Source organism: Silurus meridionalis, chromosome 8 (assembly GCF_014805685.1).
Source record: "Silurus meridionalis isolate SWU-2019-XX chromosome 8, ASM1480568v1, whole genome shotgun sequence".
NCBI lineage: Eukaryota > Metazoa > Chordata > Actinopteri > Siluriformes > Siluridae > Silurus > Silurus meridionalis.
Genome location: NC_060891.1, coordinates 9,012,391 through 9,032,611, shown reverse-complemented (window position 1 = coordinate 9,032,611; position 20,221 = coordinate 9,012,391). Strand labels below are relative to the sequence as shown.

At 42.4% G+C, this 20,221-nt stretch overlaps 1 protein-coding gene and 1 non-coding gene across 2 annotated transcripts in view; both read left to right on the top strand.

Moving 5' to 3' along the window:
- Positions 1-20,221, top strand: part of LOC124390066 (polyadenylate-binding protein 1-like 2) — a gene marked incomplete at its 3' end in the record, with an annotated part of 369,871 nt that overhangs the window by 337,223 nt on the left and 12,427 nt on the right. The window lies entirely within an intron of this gene.
- Positions 15,268-15,340, top strand: trnav-uac. Its single transcript has one exon. It is a non-coding gene; the product is annotated as a tRNA-Val (tRNA).

Sequence of the window (20,221 nt, the reverse complement as noted above, 5' to 3'; positions counted from 1 at the left end):
AGGCTTGACTAAATAAATACGTTTTCAACCTCGACTTGAACACTGAGACTGTGTCTGAGTCCCGAACACTGATTGGAAGGCTGTTCCATAACTGTGGGGCTTTATAAGAGAAAGATCTGCCCCCTGCTGTAGTCTTCATTATTTGAGGAACCAACAGATAGCCAGCACCTTTTGATCTAAGTAGGCGTGGAGGATCATACTGGTACAGAAGTTCACTCAGATACTGCGGTGCGAGACCATTGAGTGCTTTATCGTCAGTAGTAATATTTTATAGTCAATGCGAGATTTGATTGGGAGCCAGTGTAGACTGATTAAAACAGGGTGATGTGGTCATATTTCCTAGATCTAGTGAGGACCCTTGCTGCTGCATTCTGGACTAACTGAAGCTTATTGATGCACTTACTCGCACACCCAGACAGTAAAGCGTTACAGTAGTCTAATCTAGAAGTAACAAAAGCATGAACCAGTTTTTCTGCATCCTGTAACGACATCATATTTCTAATCTTAGCAATATTTCTAAGGTGAAAGAAGGCGATTCTGGTGATATTATTCACGTGAGACTCAAAGGAAAGACTCGGGTCAATAATCACACCAAGGTCTTTGACAGCCGTACATGCTGAAACAGAACAGCTGTTCACCAGGAGCAGATCACCAGGTCGCTGTCGTCATTCTGCACAAGAATATTTTCCTCATCCATGCTTCATGCAATCTTTAATAAAACAACTTTTTTTTACTGTCCACTTTTTCTTTTCTTTTTTATTTCTTGTAAACAAAGCTCAGTTAGCACAAGCTGGAAAGAGCTGCATTCCACTTCCTGCCAGGTGCGTCACAGTGCACGTCACGCGCTCTTTCACCACTAAGAGCTTCTAAAGATGAATAAAACTAAGAACTCGCCCACATGGGGAATAAAAACCTCCCATGTATCGTTAAAATCCTGCACTCATTGGCTACATTTTATATGGAACATGTTGTTTCCACACTGCTACTGGCTGAAAATAAAAGATTGGAAATGAAAGGTGGTGCAAAGCAAAACGTCACCACAAACACCTGCAGAGTTCAGTTGTATCACTGATAAGATTCTACCTGTCTTTGCCTTTTTTTAGTGGTTACTCTCATTTGTTTTTTAACACTATATTCTTCCAGCCATATTTATTTTTTACCACCAAGATGTCATTCTTTATGCGAAAGTTACTCTAAAACAGATACAAACAAAAGACAAAAAATGCTCTACCATATGTTGTTCAGTGGAACCTTATCTTTCCAAATAAACAGGAATTTGTAGCAATTGTGCATTTGGATGCGTTTGTGACTCGTTATTACAATTATAGTGTAAGTACTTGTTGTGTATGCTGTCAGAAGAATAATACGCAGCAGAACGGTTGAGTCGTGTTAACTCACATGGTTTTTATTCAGAACTGCCATTACTAATACGGCACTACATAAGTCACCACTAGAGGGCAGGCTTATCACAGAATGCTGATACCAATAGTACATATATTACACATTCCTCCCCTTTTAGATTAATCACCCAAGAAACAAGAAACACACAACTACAACTCACTGCATAACAATCACAATAAACCTGAACAATGTTGGCAATTACAACACATTACAAATCAAGCCTCTGGGGAGGTTTCCTACATCTCTCAGGGTAACGTCTCTGCGAATCCCGGTGCGGTCCAGGCGTAACTGAAGCCGTCACATCAGGATTATCAATGTGTGGTTCAGAATCGTTCATGGTAACCGAGGTAAGAGGGGCAGTCTCAACAGCATCATTGACCTTGCCATTTAAATCAGGAACATCGTCAGATGAATCAGGAACAGATAACAGTGAGGATTTTGCCTGACGATTCACCAGCTGATCTGCATGCCGTCTCCATGTGTTGTCACCAACCTTTACTGTGTACATCAAGGGACCAGTTCTGGTGGCGATGGTACCTGGCTGCCATTTTTCCTGTCTGTAGTCACGTGCTAAGACTGCTTGTCCTACTTGGAAGTTTCTTGCTTGTCTATCGTTCATGTGCACAAACTGTTTGTTTTCCACATCTCGTCGAACATCAGGTTTGATGAGATCCAAGCGAGATCTTAAATTCCTCTTAAAGAACATCATTGCTGGTGTTTGACCAGTTGTGGAGTGGGTTGCATTTCTGTACATGAAAAGGAAGTTGTCTATTTTGTGTTGGAGTGAGATGGTGTCATTGTCCATTGCATTTATTGCTTTCTTGAACGTTTGTACAAACCTTTCGGCCAAGCCATTAGTGGCAGGATGGTATGGTGCGGATGTAATGTGCTTGACTCCGTTCAGCTTCATGAATTTCTGAAACTCTTCTGAGACGAACTGTCGTCCATTATCCGTGCATATCTGTTCTGGAAGCCCGTTTCTGGAGAATATTGATCTTAGCACAGAAACAGTCTTTTCGGATGTGGTTGTCTTCATTAGAACAACTTCAGGCCACTTAGAATGTGCGTCCACGGCGATTAAGAACATGGAGTCCTTGAATGGCCCAGCAAAGTCGACATGCACTCTTTGCCACGGTGTTGACGGCCATTCCCAAGGATGCAAAGGAGCTAATGGTGGAGAGTTCTGGGTCCTTTGACATCCTGGACAAGCCTTTGCCAGATCTTCAATCTGCTTGCCAATTCCCGGCCACCACATGTAACTGCGGGCAAGATTTTTCATTTTCACAGTGCCCAAATGTCCTTCATGTAGTATGTCCAACATCTTACTGCGCAATTTGGAGGGAATGACAACTCGCAAGCCACACATTAGAGTTCCTTGACACACAGAAAGCTGTTCTCTCCTTGCTGCGAACGCCGGATACAGCGAGTTCCTGCTGTCGGCCACCCACGCACTGTAATATCATAGACCTTAGACAATGTCGGGTCATTGCGGGTTTCTCTCTGAATAGCAGCATTTGTCACAGGAAACTGACTCACGATTGAGGTTTGAAACATGTCAGCTGGATCCATCGCCTTTGACTCTTCTGTCAACTTCAGTGGAAGACGCGACAAGCCATCCGCGTTACCGTGTAGTTTGGTGCCTTTGTACTCGATATCATATTGATGAGCACCCAAAAAGAGCGACCAACGCTGCAACCGTGCTGAGGCCATCGCTGAGACACCCTTCTGAGCGTTGAATATCGAGACCAAGGGCTGATGATCTGTGATCAGGGTAAACCGTTGACCATACAGATAATGGTGGAATTTTTTTTACACCCCACACGAGACTAAGTGCTTCACGGTCTATTTGTGCATAGTTGCGTTCCGCTGTCGTTAGTGATCTAGATGCAAAGGCTATCGGTTTTTCAGCACCATCTGGAAACTTGTGTGACAGCACTGCGCCAATTCCATATGGTGATGCATCGCACGCCAGTCTGATAGGCATAGATGGATTGAAGTGTGTTAGCACTATATCGGAAGTTATGAGCCTTTTGGTCTTTTGGAAAGCTTGCTCACAGCTGTCTGACCATTTCCACTGTGTCCTTGTTTGGAACAGTGCGTTCAAAGGATGTAGTACAGTGGAGATGTTTGGAAGAAATTTGTGGTAATAGTTCACAAGTCCGAGATATGATCGGAGTTGAGACACGTTTTGTGGGTGTGGTGCATTTAGCACAGCTTCAATTTTGTCTTGTGACTTGTGTAGATCATCTTTGTCTATTACATGACCACAGTAAGAAATCCGAGACTTAAAGAACTCACATTTTCTTTGTTGGCTCTTAGTCCATACTCACACAATCTCATCAGCACCGTTGCAAGTTTCTGAGGTGATCTGTATCATCCTTCCCGTCACAACGATATCATCCAGGTAACACTGTGTTCCTGGTATACCCTGCAACACCTGGTCCATCGCTCTCTGCCACAAAGCAGGGGCAGAGGCAATTCCAAAAACAAGACGATTGTATTGATAGAGCCCTTTATGTGTGTTGATTGTCAAGAATTTCTTGGATTTCTCATCCATCTCCATTTGAAGGTAAGCTTGAGCCAGGTCAATTTTTGAGAAGTGTTCTCCACCAGACAAAGATGCAAAAATGTCTTCAATGCGTGGCAGGGGATACTGTACTGCATGAAGCGCTGGATTAATGGTCACTTTAAAATCCCCGCAAATACGTACATCTCCTGCTTTGCCCTTTTTGATCACTGGAACTATGGGTGTTGCCCATTCACTCCATTCAACCTTTGTCAGAATTTCCATTTTTTCCAAATTATCCAGCTCTGCCTCCACCTTGGGACGAATTGCATACGGGACTGGGCGAGCTTTAAAGAATTTTGGAGGAGTGTCTTCTTCTAACTCCAGACTCGCTTTTATTCCCTTAAGTGTTCCTATTCCTTTTTGAAACACAGATTCTGCATTGTCTATAATTTGCGCTAGGGCCTTTAGTGTCTCTTTGTCTGTGTCTTGCTGGGGCACATCCAGTTTTTTTATAGTGTGCCAGTCTAGAGGTATTTTCCTCAGCCACTCACGTCCGAACAATGCAGGCCCTCCGTTTTCCAACACATACAAGTACAATTGCTGCTGATTTCCTTTGTACTTTACAATTACTTGTAGTTTCCTTTCGAGACACTTTTCACCAGTATAGGTCTTTAATATCACTGATGTGCTTTGCAGTGGTATTTTTGAGAACAGTCGCTGGTAATCAGCTGCTGAAATGACCGATAAGGCCGATCCAGTGTCTAACTCCATTTTGAGTTTGACTCCTGACACTTCGGTGTGAGCCAAATAACTCTTCGATCTGTCTCCTCAATATTGTACAGTTCCAAACATGAAAGATCATCTGTACCTGAACTCGTGTTTGTTTCATTTTCAGTTACTTGATATACATTGGCGGATTTACATTTCACCTTGTGTGTTTTGTCTTTTTGTATCCTCAGTCTGTCTGTTTTGCATACACGTTCGATGTGCCCTTTTATGGCATTTCCTGCACTCTTTATCTTTGAACCAGCAGTCATTCGCATCATGAGACATTTTCCATAGCGATAACATTTCTGTTTTCTTTCCAATTTCAGTGACAGTTTATTTGTTGCACATTCCATTGTTTTTGTTGCAATTCAATGCATCTTTTGCTGCAGTCTCCATGGATATTGCTATATTCAGTGCGATCAAGTGTCAAGTCTTTTCTGTCAATAGTCTTTTTGTGTGCTTTCATTGTGCATTCCACACACAAGCCTGTCTCTTAATGCATCTGCCAGTCCAGCTCCAAATCGACAATGTTCTGACAATCGGCGTAGCTCAGCTATATATTCAGAAATGCTTTCTCCTTTTGCTTGGTTACGCTTATGGAATCTGAATCTTTCCGCAATTAACAGGGGTTTGGGGTTCAAATGTTCATTTAGAATGTTCACTATTTGCTGAAACGTTTTATCCGCTGGCTTTTCAGGGGTTAACAAACTACGGAGCAGTCCATACGTCTTTGCTCCCATCACGCTTAGCAAAACAGCCACTTTCTTATCATCTGCAATGGCATTAGCCTCACAGTATAATTCCACTCTTTCCACATAAGTTCCCCAATCCTCAGCATTGCTTTCAAAGCGGTGATTGTTCCAATCACTGACATTTTATTTTTATTTTTGCTCGTTTGCAGTTTAGCTTTACACTTTAATTAGCTTCTCTTTCTTTCATGTGACTCACGTTGTCTTTTCACGATCCTTCTTTTCCTGTTTCATGTCCAATAAAGTCTTGTTGTAGTTATAGATCCAGACCTCGTCGCCAATTTTGTTGTGTATGCTGTCAGAAGAATAATACGCAGCAGAACGGTTGAGTCGTGTTAACTCACATGGTTTTTATTCAGAACTGCCATTACTAATACGGCACTACATAAGTCACCACTAGAGGGCAGGCTTATCACAGAATGCTGATACCAATAGTACATATATTACAGTACTGTTTTTTTTTTGCAAGTTGTTTGTGTGTATTGTTTACACAAATTTAGGAAATACATTCGTTATAAGCGTTCTATTGAAAAACAGTGTTCTAATATCGATGCTTGAGGCTTAGACCTTTAGAATGATATATAATTTATCATGATAACTTATACCCCTTTTCATTTAATCTATTGTTAACTTACACCAGCAAACAGTGGTCACTTCAGGTGGCTGCTTTTGAACTGTAGGCTCCGCCTCCTCTGGTCAGGCTCTTGCTCTTCATTAGTCCTTTTTTCCCCATTCCTCATTACAATTACCAGGTGACTCCACCTACATATAGTAGAGAGCTGACGACAGAGCCAACACAAGGAGGGGGAGTAGAAGAAAACAGCACAGACACAAAACAGTGGTTCCTACACTTTAAAAAATTTTGAAAAGAAGTTGAGTTAACTTACAAAATTTAGTAAATTTGCTGCAAAGCAATTTTGAGTTTACTCAAATTCTGTGGGTAAAGTTCAGCTAAATCATTGTAGAAAGTGGATTGAAACTGCTAGTATAAGTTAGGTTTACCTTCCTCAGTAGGTACATCTAACTAGTCATCATGAGTTTGTTTAAAGATAAAAAGGGGGGTTGAGTGAACTTTAAGAAACAAGTAGGAAGAACTACAGACCTGAAGTTCAGTAAACTCAAAAAAGCTTTGCAGCAAATTAACTTTTTTAAGTTGGTTCAATAATTTTCTTCTTTTAACTTACAGCTTTAAAATTTTCATTCAAACTTCTTCCACAAATACCTGTATGGCCTTTACATCAAAAATCAAACACAGAGATTGCAAACCATACAAACACAATAAACAAGACACATTTTCTTTAGAGAAAAATATTTATTTTACAATTTTACCAAGCGACACATTTCCTGTCAATATAAACTGCAAATAGTGGACTCAGATAAAGTGTTTCAATATATCAAATTATTATATCAAAATAAAATAAATAAATCGGAATAAAATATATATATAAAATTAAAATAAAATAAAAGACAAAAAAGGCAATCTTGTAATCACTTTAAAATGCTGGAGTAAAACAACACAAATGCTTTTAAACTGTTGAAAATATATAAAAAATGCTTTTAAAGTGCTGGAGTACAAAAAAAAAAAAAGTTCTCAAAGTGCCAGAACAACAATCTTAATGCTGCAGCAATAAACAAGCAGAGTTTCAACACATGCGCAAGAGTAATCAAGTATTACAGCTGTTAAAAACAACAGCTGTAATACAGCTGTGCGTGTGACGCGGTGCTCCTATTTCTTCCTCCGAGGCGATTCCCGCGGGGAGGTCCTAGGGGCCCCTAGCGACACTCTAAGCCCAAGGAGGGGCTGGACGACCTGAGGATCATCCTCGCCTCTAGTAAACGGGCTGTGGTGCGTAGGCCTGATGCCTTGCATCTTGGAGGGCGGTGTGCACCTCATGCTACGGTGCTCGTCCCTCCCCGGCACCACCAGGAGGCCGGTCTGTCGGCCCTGCCACAGGGTGTTCAGGGCGCTGCCTCCCTCTAGCGGTTAACTCCCTTATTCCACCCGGAAGTTCGTTGCGGATGGGGGTCATCCGCCGCCTCTCAGGGGGCTTCAACAGCCGCAGTACGCTGCTCCCGCCGTTCGGGTTCAGGAGGACTGTCTGCTAGCCCTGCCATGGCTCGTGTTCAGGGCGCAGCTTTCTCCAGCGGTTTGCTCCCGCTCAGGGGCTGGCCCCGAGGGGTTGGTTCTCCCTGTGGAGATTTTCTGTCAGTCTGGAGGGCTGCCTGGAGTCTCTTGGGGTCCTGCGTACTGTGGAGAAGGCCTGTTCACGTCTTCTCCTCCCCGATTCAACAGGGTGTGTCCCACCCTGGTGGGACCCGTGCAGGCTCTGGTCCTGGGACAGGAGGTGCGTGCTCTCCTGAGGAAACAGGCCATCGAGGTGGTTCCATCCTCCTTGTTCAGAGAGTCAGGCTGCTATAGCCCGTGCTTCATTGTTCTGAAGAAGGACGGTGGGTTGCATCCCATTCTGGATCTCCACTCCTTGAACCACTCACTTTTAAGGCTCGGGTTCAGGTTTCTTGTTTAGAGTGTTGTTTAGTGTCTCGGGTCAAGTCAGAGGACTGATTTGTCATATGTTAGATCTGGAGGTTGCATGCTCCCACGCAGGAGGTTCCTGAGGTTGCATTCAGGGCGAAGCTTACCAATATCGGTCCTTCCGTTCGGCCTAGCGCCTAGGCACTGACCCCGCTGCGGCTTCAGGGCATCCGCATTTTGTATTATATTGACGATTGGTTGATGTTGGCTCGTTAGAGCACCAGGCAGTTCGGCATTGAGATGCTGTTCTCGCCTGCATGAAGGTACTGGGGTTCAGACTGAAACGCCGGGTAGAGTGTACTTTCCCCAGCGCGGAGAACCACTTTCTCGGCGTGGTGTGGGACTTGGCCGGGTTGCGGGCACGGTTGTCTCCCGCCCGGTTTGTAGTCATCCTCACTGCAGTCAGGAGGGTAGGAGCAGGCTGGCCTCAGGCTGCTGGGTCTCATGTCGGCAGCGTCCAGTGTATTTCCACTCGGCCTTCTCCGCATGTGGCCCCTCCAGTGGTGGCTCCGGGTGCAGAAGGGGTTCTCCCCCAGAGGGATTCTGTATCGTACCATCAAGGTCTCGCGGTGTGCCCTTTGAGCCTTGGTTGCATGGTAGGACCCTACGTTCTGTCCCGAGGCCCCGTTTTAGGTACTCCTTGTCATCGCGTAATGCTAACGACAGACGCTTCCCTCACGGGGTGGGGAGCGGTCATGAGTGGCCACTCCGCCCAGGGTCTGTGGAGCGGCCCACGTCTCTTGTGGCACATAGGTTGCCGGGAGATGATGGCAGTGTTGTTGGGGTTACAACGCTTCCTCACAGTCCTTAGAGATCGCTATGTGTTGGTCCGCACGGACAATACTGCGGTGGTCTCATACATCAACCACCAGGGGGGCCTCCGGTATCGCCCTTGCAAACAACTGCCGTGGGAGGTCCTCTTGTGGTCCCATGACAAACTCCTCTCATTTAGAGCCGTTTACGTCCCGGGACGGTTGGATGTCTGAGCAGACATGTCGAGACAGTGGCTGCCATTGGACGGTCTTGGCCGAGGCTATGCCTGTACGCCTTTCCCCCGATCGCGCTGCTTTCGGGAGTTCTGGAATGAGTTCGCTGGGAGGGAGTCTGTCTCCTCCTGGTAGCACCTCGATGGCGGGTGGAACCCTGGTTCACCCCCGCCCAGAGTTGTGGAGGCTGTAGCCCCTGAGGGGGCACGGTTCGTAGCGGCTGTTCTCTCTACCGAGGTAGTAGAGGCCCATCTCCACTCCAGAGCTCCCTCCACGAGGAGGTCGTACGCCGCATGAAGGCGACTGTTCGCATCACGGTGTGAGCACCATGACTTGGACCCAGTTAACTGCCCGGTCGGTTCAGTTCTGGAGTTTTTGCAGGTACAGTTTGCCGCAGGGTTAACCCCTTCGACCCTGAGGGTTTCCGTGTTCGCTGGGTAGGTCCCATTGGTGACACGTTTCCTCCGCGGCGCCCAGCGGCTGAGGCCCGGGACGCAACTCAGAGTGCCTGTCTGGGACTTGGCAGTTGCCTTGTCCCGCCTGGAGTTGCCCCCTGGCATGGCCAGAGTGTTTCTTTACGTGAGGCTGGGTGCTCCCACACGATGTGTCGTGTTACAGGCATTCTGCCCTCCTCTGTTTATAGCCCCCGACCAGGGGTTACGAGACCCGGCTGTGTCCAGTGCGAGCACTGGATGCTTATCTCCACAGGACGGGTCCTTGGAGTCCTGGTCCCCGCTCCGATCACGGTCAGGGCTTGCTCCGCCGGAGTGTGGCGGCCTCTACGGCCGAGTCCGCTGGACTGTCACTCCAGGACGTCTGTGACGCTGCAGGTTGGTCCACCCCACTGACCTTTGTCAGGTTCTATGGCCTTGACCTCAGAGCCACCCCGGGCTCCTCTGTCCTGCGTGCTGGTGCCGAGGCCCTTGCTCTCTCTGCAGGGTCTGGTCAGTGTGGCGTGATTGGACACTCGTTCCCATAGCGTTTCGACGCAGCTCGAGTTCCTGAAGGGGAACGTCTCTAGGTTACGAACGTAACCCTAGTTCCCTGAAGGAATGAGATGCTGTGTCTCCGTTCCACACTAACTGCATCCCTGCAGCGCCTACCTTCTCTCTTTCAGAAGCTAATGTCGCTACCACCGCACAGCCATCTTGTAGCTTCCTGGTTTACGCGACGTCGCCTGTCTATGACGTCACGGCTTGCCTATTGGCTAGATTTCACACGTGGTTCAGAGCGTGGTCACGCAGGGGCGTTCCCATAGCGTTTCGACGCAGCGTCTCGTTCCTTCGGGGAACTAGAGTTACGTTCGTAACTTAGAGACGTTCTTTAGGATAGCAAAGGATTTTTATGGCATAAATCAAGTAAAATAGAAGAGCAACAGCTGTAGGGAAGTCTTGCACATAATTCAGCACAACTTTGGTCCTCTAAAACCACAGACAGGCACCTTACATTTAGGTTTGAATGGATGGTGGCAACATCATTTTCAACAACAGTTAAGACCCCCTTCTTCATCCCTTCTGTGTGAGTGTCTTCTGGGTCTTTGTCCTGCAGTAAAAAGCAGCATAAAGACAGAATTATAACCCATAATTTATTGAGTTCTGCTGGACCACAGAGAGATTTTTATATTTTTTGAGATAGGTCACCAAGAATCACACATGCCACAATTTTCCATTGTGTTTGCTTGGATATACACCATGTTGCCAAAAGTATTGGGACACCCCCTTCTAATGAACAGGTTTCACTACTTTAGTAATTTCCATTAGTACAAATCTTAATGTTCAAGCATATAACTATATTTGATGGAATTGTGTGCTTCTAATTTTATAGCAAGAGTTTGGACAGGACCCTTTTCTATTCTAAAATAGCAATGCTGCTGTGTATGGAAAGGTTAAAAAAAGAAATGACTGATTCAGTCAGTGTGGAAGAACTTGACTGGTCTGCAGAAAGCAAAGGCTTAATCCCAGATGAACATCTCTGGTGGGACTTTAAATGCAGACCCTGAGCCAAAAACATCACCAAACATCAATGTAAATGTAAGACAAAAGTATTGGGACACATCCTTCTTTAGAACAGAAAAAAGGCACTTCCAAAACTGTGGCAACAAAGATGAAAATATAATTAATGTATTTACAAATTGTATTTCCATCTCTGTTGCAACAGTTTTGGAAGTGTCTAAATTGACAACCCATATGTACAAGTAAAATAACTTTTATTTGAAACACAACTTCAACAAAATATAGCACAGATTAGTCTAAGCATATTATTAAATATTACAAAACACCTCTGCACACCTCAACATTTACAATTACTTTTATTTGAAAAAACTAAACTATTCTCTATTTTACAAAATATATACAACAGTTACAATATATGTAACAATTCTTCTGCTGCTTTAATCCACTTTAGCCACCTCTTCTTCCACCACCTCAGCACACTCTCCTATTCCTGGCTTCTCAGCCTGAACACCATCCTCTACCTCAAGCTCCAAAAAAATCTGTAATTTTAAATAATTAAAAAGTTGCACAAATGTAGTTGCACAAACATCTGTACAAAACAAAAACACACATTGATAAAACCCAGTGCATCATATATATATATATATATATATATATATATATATATATATATATATATATATATATATATATATATATATATATACAAACTGGAGATCAAAATTAGAGAACAATTTATAAACAATTGAACAATTCTGAAATAATCTAATCTTCACTGCTCAACAGTTGAAGGATTTTTTTGTCCTGTCTATACCATGCTACCAGAACACCTTTTCCACAAAATAACTAAGGCATTTCCAAAAAAACATTATTTTGCAGAAAACACACTGATCAAAATTAGAGAACAACAATGACTGTAGCATGGAAAAAGATTACAACAGACTTTTCTGAAGGTTACAACAGTCACTAATTAGTAGGAAGTGTACAGGCCTCTGTTTTGAATGACTTCAGCACATCTGCAGCCACAGGACAGCACTAGTCTCTCACACTGCTCTGGTGTGATTTTGGTCCACTCTTCTTCCAGTCTCCTCCACAGTTCGGTGAAAACTGAATAGTGGGTCTCCTGGCCATAACTTTGTTGCCAAGGATTTTCCAGAGGTTCTCTATTGGGTTGAGATCAGGACTCTGGTCAGGCCATGTCATTATTTCAATGTTTTTAGTTTCAATGAACTGCTTTACCCATTTTGCTGTGTGACATGGAGCGTTTTCCCGCATGAACACTGTGGGCTGATTGCGTAATGAACGCAGGGAAGGAACCATATGTTGTTGAAGAAGGTTCTGATAAACATTTGCATTCACTCTGCCATGTAGCTGTATAAAAGGCCAAACTCCTGCTACAGAAAACATGCCCCAAACCATGACCCTTCCTCCTCCACTTTTCACTGACTTCTTTACACACTTTAGGTTCAGTCTTTCTCCAGTTTGTCGCCGAACATAATGTTTCCCATCGGACCCAAATAAATTAAACTTGCTTTTATCACTGAAGTAAACTTTGGACCAGTTCTCCTCTGTCCACACAACATGCTCCTCAGCAAAGCTTAGTCTAGCCTTTTGATTCTTTCTGCTAATGAGAGGTTTGGTCACTGCGGAGTGGGCTTTCAGTCCTAATGCTCTTAAACGTCGAGACACTGTATGACGAGACAGATCCTTACCCTGTTCAGTGCTGAACTGGTGAACAATTCCAGCTGCAGTGTGGAAACGATTGCCCATTGAGATCCTCCGCAGTATCCTGTCCTCTCTTGTATTTGTCTTCCGTGGACGACCAGCGTTCTTGGCGGACTTGAATGAGTTTGTGATGTTGTAAAGATTCAATATTCTTGAAATCACAGATTTGGAACGACCAGCTTGTCTTGCTATGGCTGATAGGGTCAGTCCTCTGGCCTTCATCTGGACAACCTGCTGTTCAGTCACTTTAGAACGGCCCACCATCTTGCAGAGTCAGTGAAACTGGAAGTTAGGCTGCCAGTTAAATAGGGGTTGACAGATAATCAAGGAAATTAGCACCAGGTACCAGATTAACACCAATAACTGGGAGGTATCTGAAAGTGTGTTCTCTAATTTTGATCAGTGTGTTTTCTGCAAAATAATGTTTTTTTTTAAATGCCTCAGTTAATTTGTGGAAAAGGTGTTCTGGTAGCATGGTATAGACAGGACAAAAACTCCTTAAACTATTGAGCAGTAAAGATGACATTATTTCAGAATTGTTCAATTGTTTATAAATTGTTCTCTAATTTTGATCGCAAGTGTACATATTTTCCTTCAATAAGTCTGGAAATGCAGCCATTACGCTCTCACACATTCGTTACTCTCTTTATGTCCTTGTTTTCAGTCCTAACTATAATGATGTTCATAACAAACTGCCATGAAGAAACGTGTTCACGCTTTATTCACTTTTCTGTGATGTAGCTTCCTGTGTTTGACTTGTTTGCCACGAGTTCAGTGTTTGTATTTCTGTTGGCATTTTCAAACTAAACTTTACTATTTATATATCTCTTTTTCCTCTTTAAATCAACCTGAGTTTTTTGTCTTCCTGACTTGTGCCTGTAGCTCGTTAACTCGACTACCACTAGTGTTGACTACATTCATTGCCTTTTTCTTAAATCTGTTCGCGATTATAAGCACTATGTCGGTTGTGTGTCTACCTTTGAGCACAGGGAAAGACTCCTTTGAGTTGCAAACGGTGGAGTTGGAGCTGGAGGCTTTGGAGAAACAGATTTGCGATCTACATGCAAAGCATGCCCAGCTGCGAGAGTGAAAAGAGGTGCTGGAAACATTACGGAGGGACGCTCACTCGTCCCAGGTAAATTCTTGGGTTGAACCTAATGCTCCCAGCACCTCAACTCCGCTTGTCTCTCTGCTCTGGCCCAGCTCACTTACTACGCGGCCCGCCCAGGTATTGTTCCCTCCGGCACCGGGGCACCACGGACCCTTAATAGACTTAATAATATCCCATGGAGCAGACGTCACTGATATAGATATTTTACCTCAGAGTGATGACATCACAGACCATTACCTCATACTGTACCAGAGGTGGCAAAAGTACACACATCCTTTACTTAAGTAGAAGTACAGATACTCATGTTTTAAAATACTCAGGTAAAAGTTAAAGTACTGATAACTTTCACTTGAGTAAAAAAGTATAAAGAAGTTTTGGCTCTGACATGTACTTAAGTTAAAAGTAGGTGCTGCTTCTACCTGTTTTAGTGTCACATTGGTAACTGGACCTCACATCATATTAATATTAGGGCTGTCAAGCAAATAAAATATTTAATCGCAACATAATCGCACATTTCACACAGAGAGCGCCCCCTGTCTGTTTACTTTATTTTACTAAAGCACAGCTTTACTTCTGCCTGCTGATTCTTAGCTTCGTAAACTAGTCTACATCTGTGGTGAGTGAGAGGCAGGACATTATACACCAGTGGATTGAAAAAGACGCACAATGACAGGAAATGGTTTGGTCGGCTGAAATTGGCGCTCAGTGAAAATGAAAAATATTGACATTTAACCAAATCAATGGATTAAAACTAAAGTAACGAGCCAGTTTTGAAAATGTAAGAAGTAAAAATGACAGATATTTGTGTAAAAATGTAATGAGTGAAAGTAAAAAGTTGTCTGAAAAATATTCCAGATTCCATGGTGTAGCAGTCATCACGGCTGCTTTACAAGCAGAAAGTCCTGGGTTTGAACCCCAGTGGAACCTTGCCCTTGAGTTGCTGATTCTACTTTTTAAATGCTTTTTTTTTTTGCAGTATTGAGTAAAAATTTGTGGGAATATCTTCGCTTTCTTAACATAACTGGTCACAAAAACATAAACCTCATTCAGGTTTGCCAGCTGCATGGTTTCACTGGGGGTTAAACTCAGGAGCTTCTGCATATAAAGCAGATGTGATGACTACTACATAATGGAACCACACAGTCAACTAAACAGCATTAATGAGCAGAAATATCGATTCAGGCAAAATGTTTTTGACAGGATTACAAGTGCTTTTCAAATACTGTAGTACATGATTAATTCATTAAAATGAGGAAGATTAATCCTCATCATTGAGCCTCATAGAGTGGCTAAGAGGAGCTACTCTTAAAAGCTGGAAAATCAGTTTTCAGCCAACGACCCTGCTTTAGTGAAGAAAGGCCTGAGAGACATGGTGCAGTCATAAAAACCTGGAGCTTAACACGCTCAAAACAGTGGAGATGATTGTGACATTTGAGTCAGTGAATTTTCTAAGTTTAATTTATATTTTTTCAGTTAGATTTTGAGAGATATGTTTCTATTTATGCACATTGGACATCAACCTTCTCAGCAGCAGGTTCCATAGTGTAGCGGTCATCACGTTTGCTTTACACGCAGAAGGTCCTGGGTTCGACCCCCAGTGGAGCCATGCCCTTGAGTCTCTGATGCTAATTTTAGAATGCATTTCCTCTATTTCTGTTTCAACCACAATGCAGAAACATGCAAAACTGTTTATTTATTTCCAGGATTGAGTAACAATTTGTGAGTAATATATAAACCTCACTCATGTTTGCAACCTGCATAGTTCCACTGGATAGATCTTCTGTGTGTAAAGCAGATGTGATGACTACTACATAATGGAACCACACAGTCAACTAAACAGCATAAATGAGCAGAAATAATGATTCAGGCAATATGTTTTCCACATTGCAACTATACAGTTTTGGGAAATACAAGTGCTTTTCAAATACTGTATGAGAGTGTGTGATCTGGAGTCTGTGCGGCGGCTGCTGTTCTCACTCTATTTATTCCAGCTCTTTTTTAAAGTCGTGTTACATCCTCGATGACTTCAAACTTTACTCTTTACACTATTAATACAATTTTAAAATGAATTGTATTGATTTGTATGAATCATCGTGTACGAATTGTACGAATAAAAAATATTAATACATTTTTATCCACTCTATGGTGCTCGGTGGTCAGGGATAAAAACACACAGCACACATTATGATGCGTCCACTGCAAAAAATATCCGTCGAAATAAAAAAATAATAGCATGATTTAAGAAGAAACTCTACAGACTAGAAACAAGTCAAATGATTTGCCAGTGCAGTAAAATAATTACACTTGGTAAGATTTCTTGAAATAAGAAGTGATTAAAGCAATGCTGCAGCACTCGTGTGTCTGTTTTCTGAAGCAGCTTCTGCACCTGACGCACAGCACGAGGACTCGACTTCTTTGATGGACCCTTGTGAGGTCTGTTCTGAGTGGAACCCGTCTTGAAAAACCTCTGTATGACCCTGACCACTGTACTGTAACTCAGTTTTAGGATGTTACTGATCTTCTTATCGCCTCGGCATCATGGTGGAGTCTCCTGTCATCAGAGAGTCTTTACCATGAGGTGCCGTGTAGAACATTCAGTGGTCAGTATGAGAGAATTGAATAACAGAATATAGGATTTTTATTTTGTTATTTAAAGAGAAGTTAAAATAACATTAGATTCTTTTTTTTCCCATTTGATGAATTTTAAGTTCATTAATTTTTTCATTCATGTATTTTTGCTCTTGCTGTGAAGTGAAGTTTGTGTCATTGCTGCTACACTGTGCATCTGAACGATCACGACTCAAATTTTACAATAAACTTTAGGGTTTTATCACATTTTCTACTTTATTCATCTGCTATTCTCCCCAGTGTCCAACTGCTCCATGGCTTTGTGTATCAGTCACCTCACAACTATAGCAAAGAGTTTTTATCATTGACCGAGTAAATTCCAAGTGATTCAGTGCTTATGCTCAGAGACTGACCTGATACACACACACACACACACACACACACACACACACACACACACACACACACACACACACACACACACAATAAACACATTATTTGCATCTTTGCACATTTTTTTTAACTACTGCTAAATGTTTGTTTACATTCACAATATTTATCATTAATATATGCACAAGAATTTTGAACTTTATTCCACATGGATCGTGCAAGTAGTTAATATTATTCTTGTGTACGTTTCTATTTTCTTTATATATTAATTAAATATATTAATTAATCTTTCATATAATAATATTGTATTGTGCTCCTAATATCAGTGGTCCCCAACCCCGGGGCCACAGACTGTCCACAGATTGCAATTACAGAGGTCAAACATTTCCTGTAGTTTTTCACCAGGTTTGCACACACTGCAGAAGGGATTTTGGCCCACCTCCACACAGATCTTCTCTAGATCAGTCAGGTTTCTGGCCTGTCGCTGAGAAACACGGAGTTTGAGCTCCCTCCAAAGATTCTCTATTGGGTTTAGGTCTGGAGACTGGCTTGGCCATGCCAGAACCTTGATATGCTTCTTACAGAGCAACTCCTTGGTTATTTGCAATTACAGAGGTCAAACTTTTCCTGTAGTTTTTCACCAGGTTTGCACACACTGCAGAAGGGATTTTGGCCCACTCCTCCACACAGATCTTCTCTAGATCAGTCAGGTTTCTGGCCTGTTGCTGAGAAACACGGAGTTTGAGCTCCCTCCAAAGATTCTCTATTGGGTTTAGGTCTGGAGACTGGCTTGGCCATGCCAGAACCTTGATATGCTTCTTACAGAGCAACTCCTTGGTTATCCTGGCTGTGTGCTTCGGGTCATTGTCATGTTGGAAGACCCAGCCTCGACCTATCTTCAATGCTCTAACTGAGGGAAGGAGGTTGTTCCCCAAAATCTCGCAATACATGGCCCCGGTCATCCTCTCCTTAATACAGTGCAGTCGCCCTGTTCCATGTGCAGAAAAACACCCCAAAGCATGATGCTACCACCCCCATGCTTCACAGTAGGGATGGTGTTCTTGGGATGGTACTCATCATTCTTCTTCCTCCAAAAATGTTTAGTGAAATTATGACCCAAAAGTTCTATTTTGGTCTCATCTGACCACATGACTTTCTCCCATGACTCCTCTGGATCATCCAAATAGTCATTGGCAAACTTAAGACGTGCCTGGACATGTGCTGGTTTAAGCAGGGGAACCTTCCGTGCCATGCATGATTTCAAACCATGACAGTAACCTTGGAAACGGTGGTCCCAGCTCTTTTCAGGTCATTGACCAGCTCCTCCCGTGTAGTTCTGGGCTGATTTCTCTCCTTCTATAGGATCATTAAGACCCCATGAGGTGAGATCTTGCATGGAGCCCCAGTCCGAGGGAGATTGACAGTCATGTTTAGCTTCTTCCATTTTCTAATGATTGCTCCAACAGTGGACCTTTTTTTACCAAGCTGCTTGGCAATTTCCCCGTAGCCCTTTCCAGCCTTGTGGAGGTGTACAATTTTGTCTCTAGTGTCTTTGGACAGCTCTTTGGTCTTGGCCATGTTAGTAGTTGGATTCTTACTGATTGTATGGGGTGGACAGGTGTCTTTATGCAGCTAATGACCTCAAACAGGTGCATCTAATTTAGGATAATAAATGTAGTGGAGGTGGACATTTTAAAGGCAGACTAACAGGTCTTTGAGGGTCAGAATTTTAGCTGATAGACAGGTGTTCAAATACTTATTTGCAGCTGTATCATACAAATAAATAGTTTAAAAATCAAATATTGTGATTTCTGGATTTTCTTTTTTTAGATTATGTCTCTCACAGTGGATATATATATACATATTTTCCTCACTGTATTTGAACACCCTGCTATTTTGCAAGTTCTCCCACTTAGAAATCATGAAGGGGTCTGAACTTTTAAACGTAAGTACATGTCCACTGTGAGAGACATAATCTAAAAAAAGAAAATCCAGAAATCACAATATTTGATTTTTAAACTATTTATTTGTATGATACATATATATTACAATCACAAACTGCTTTTATAAAATGAACATGTAAGGCTGTAATACTGCACTGTATTTAACTGTCTGAACCAGATTTATTCTAGTTTTAAACATATTGATAGTCATTTTTATTTATTTTTGTTGTATTTTGATGTTTTCAATTTCATTTCAGTAAATTATGACTTTTTGTTGGTATTTAATTTTAGTGTCGGTTTAGTTTTTAATCTATTACACAGTAAATATAATTTTTAAAAATGTGTATTTAAAGTTAATTAAAATTAAAATATTTAGGCTGTAATACTACACTGCATTTAACTAATAATATTATTATTCTTGTTATATATTGTTATAATTTTAAATGTACTGATAGTTTTATTTTGATTCTTTATATTTTGAAATTTTATTTCAGATTAGTTTCGGTTAATAACTTTTTTTTTATTGTATTTAATTTTAGTCTACCAATCTACAAAAATCACTCAGTGTTGAATTGAGGTTTTTGGACATTTATTCCAGCTCATAAATCCTATAAAACATGCAGCATTAAACATGAACTTCCAGCAGATGAACATCTCATAATACTGTCTGGAAGTGAGAAATGTACAGGTTGTTTTTACTCCATACACATGAACTTACTTTGATCAGAAACAGAATCATACTCCAAATCAATTAATCAATAAAGTCAATAAAATAATCCCAAACTGCTGTGTGTCTTGTCCTCGCTATTAATGACGTCATTAGAGCTCCACTACTTCTAATTACCTGCTGTGACAGTGAGCTCTAATACACATCACACTGCCACCTACTGGTCATTTATGATTCTGCAACATTCATAGTGTCACTCCAGTCAACTTTCGGTTCTCAACTCGGATTCACTCGCTTTATACACAGTTTACAGCCGTTTTATCTTATTTATGACTGTAATATCACTCTTCTCTCAGGAACAACAGAAAAGTTGTGAAGACGCCATGATATTTTATCACCTCTGTAATGTGTAACGCATAGTTAGATGCTAGTGTCCGTTAGAGAGAGACCTGTTACGCACAGACAGGAGGACTGACGTCTTCTCTCATTGTGCCTGAGGTCTCTGTTTCTCATTAGGTTTTTTTTTTTAAAGAGAGAGAGAGAGAGAGAGAGAGAGAGAGAGAGAGAGAGAGAGAGAGAGAGAGAGAGAGAGAGAGAGAGAGAGAGAGAGAGAGAGAGAGAGAGAGAGAGAGAGAGAGAGAGAGAGAGAGAGAGAGAGAGAGAGAGAGAGAGAGAGAGAGAGAGAGAGAGAGAGAGAGAGAGAGAGAGAGAGAGAGAGAGAGAGAGAGAGAGAGAGAGAGAGAGAGAGAGAGAGAGAGAGAGAGAGAGAGAGAGAGAGAGAGAGAGAGAGAGAGAGAGAGAGAGAGAGAGAGAGAGAGAGAGAGAGAGAGAGAGAGAGAGAGAGAGAGAGAGAGAGAGAGAGAGAGAGAGAGAGAGAGAGAGAGAGAGAGAGAGAGAGAGAGAGAGAGAGAGAGAGAGA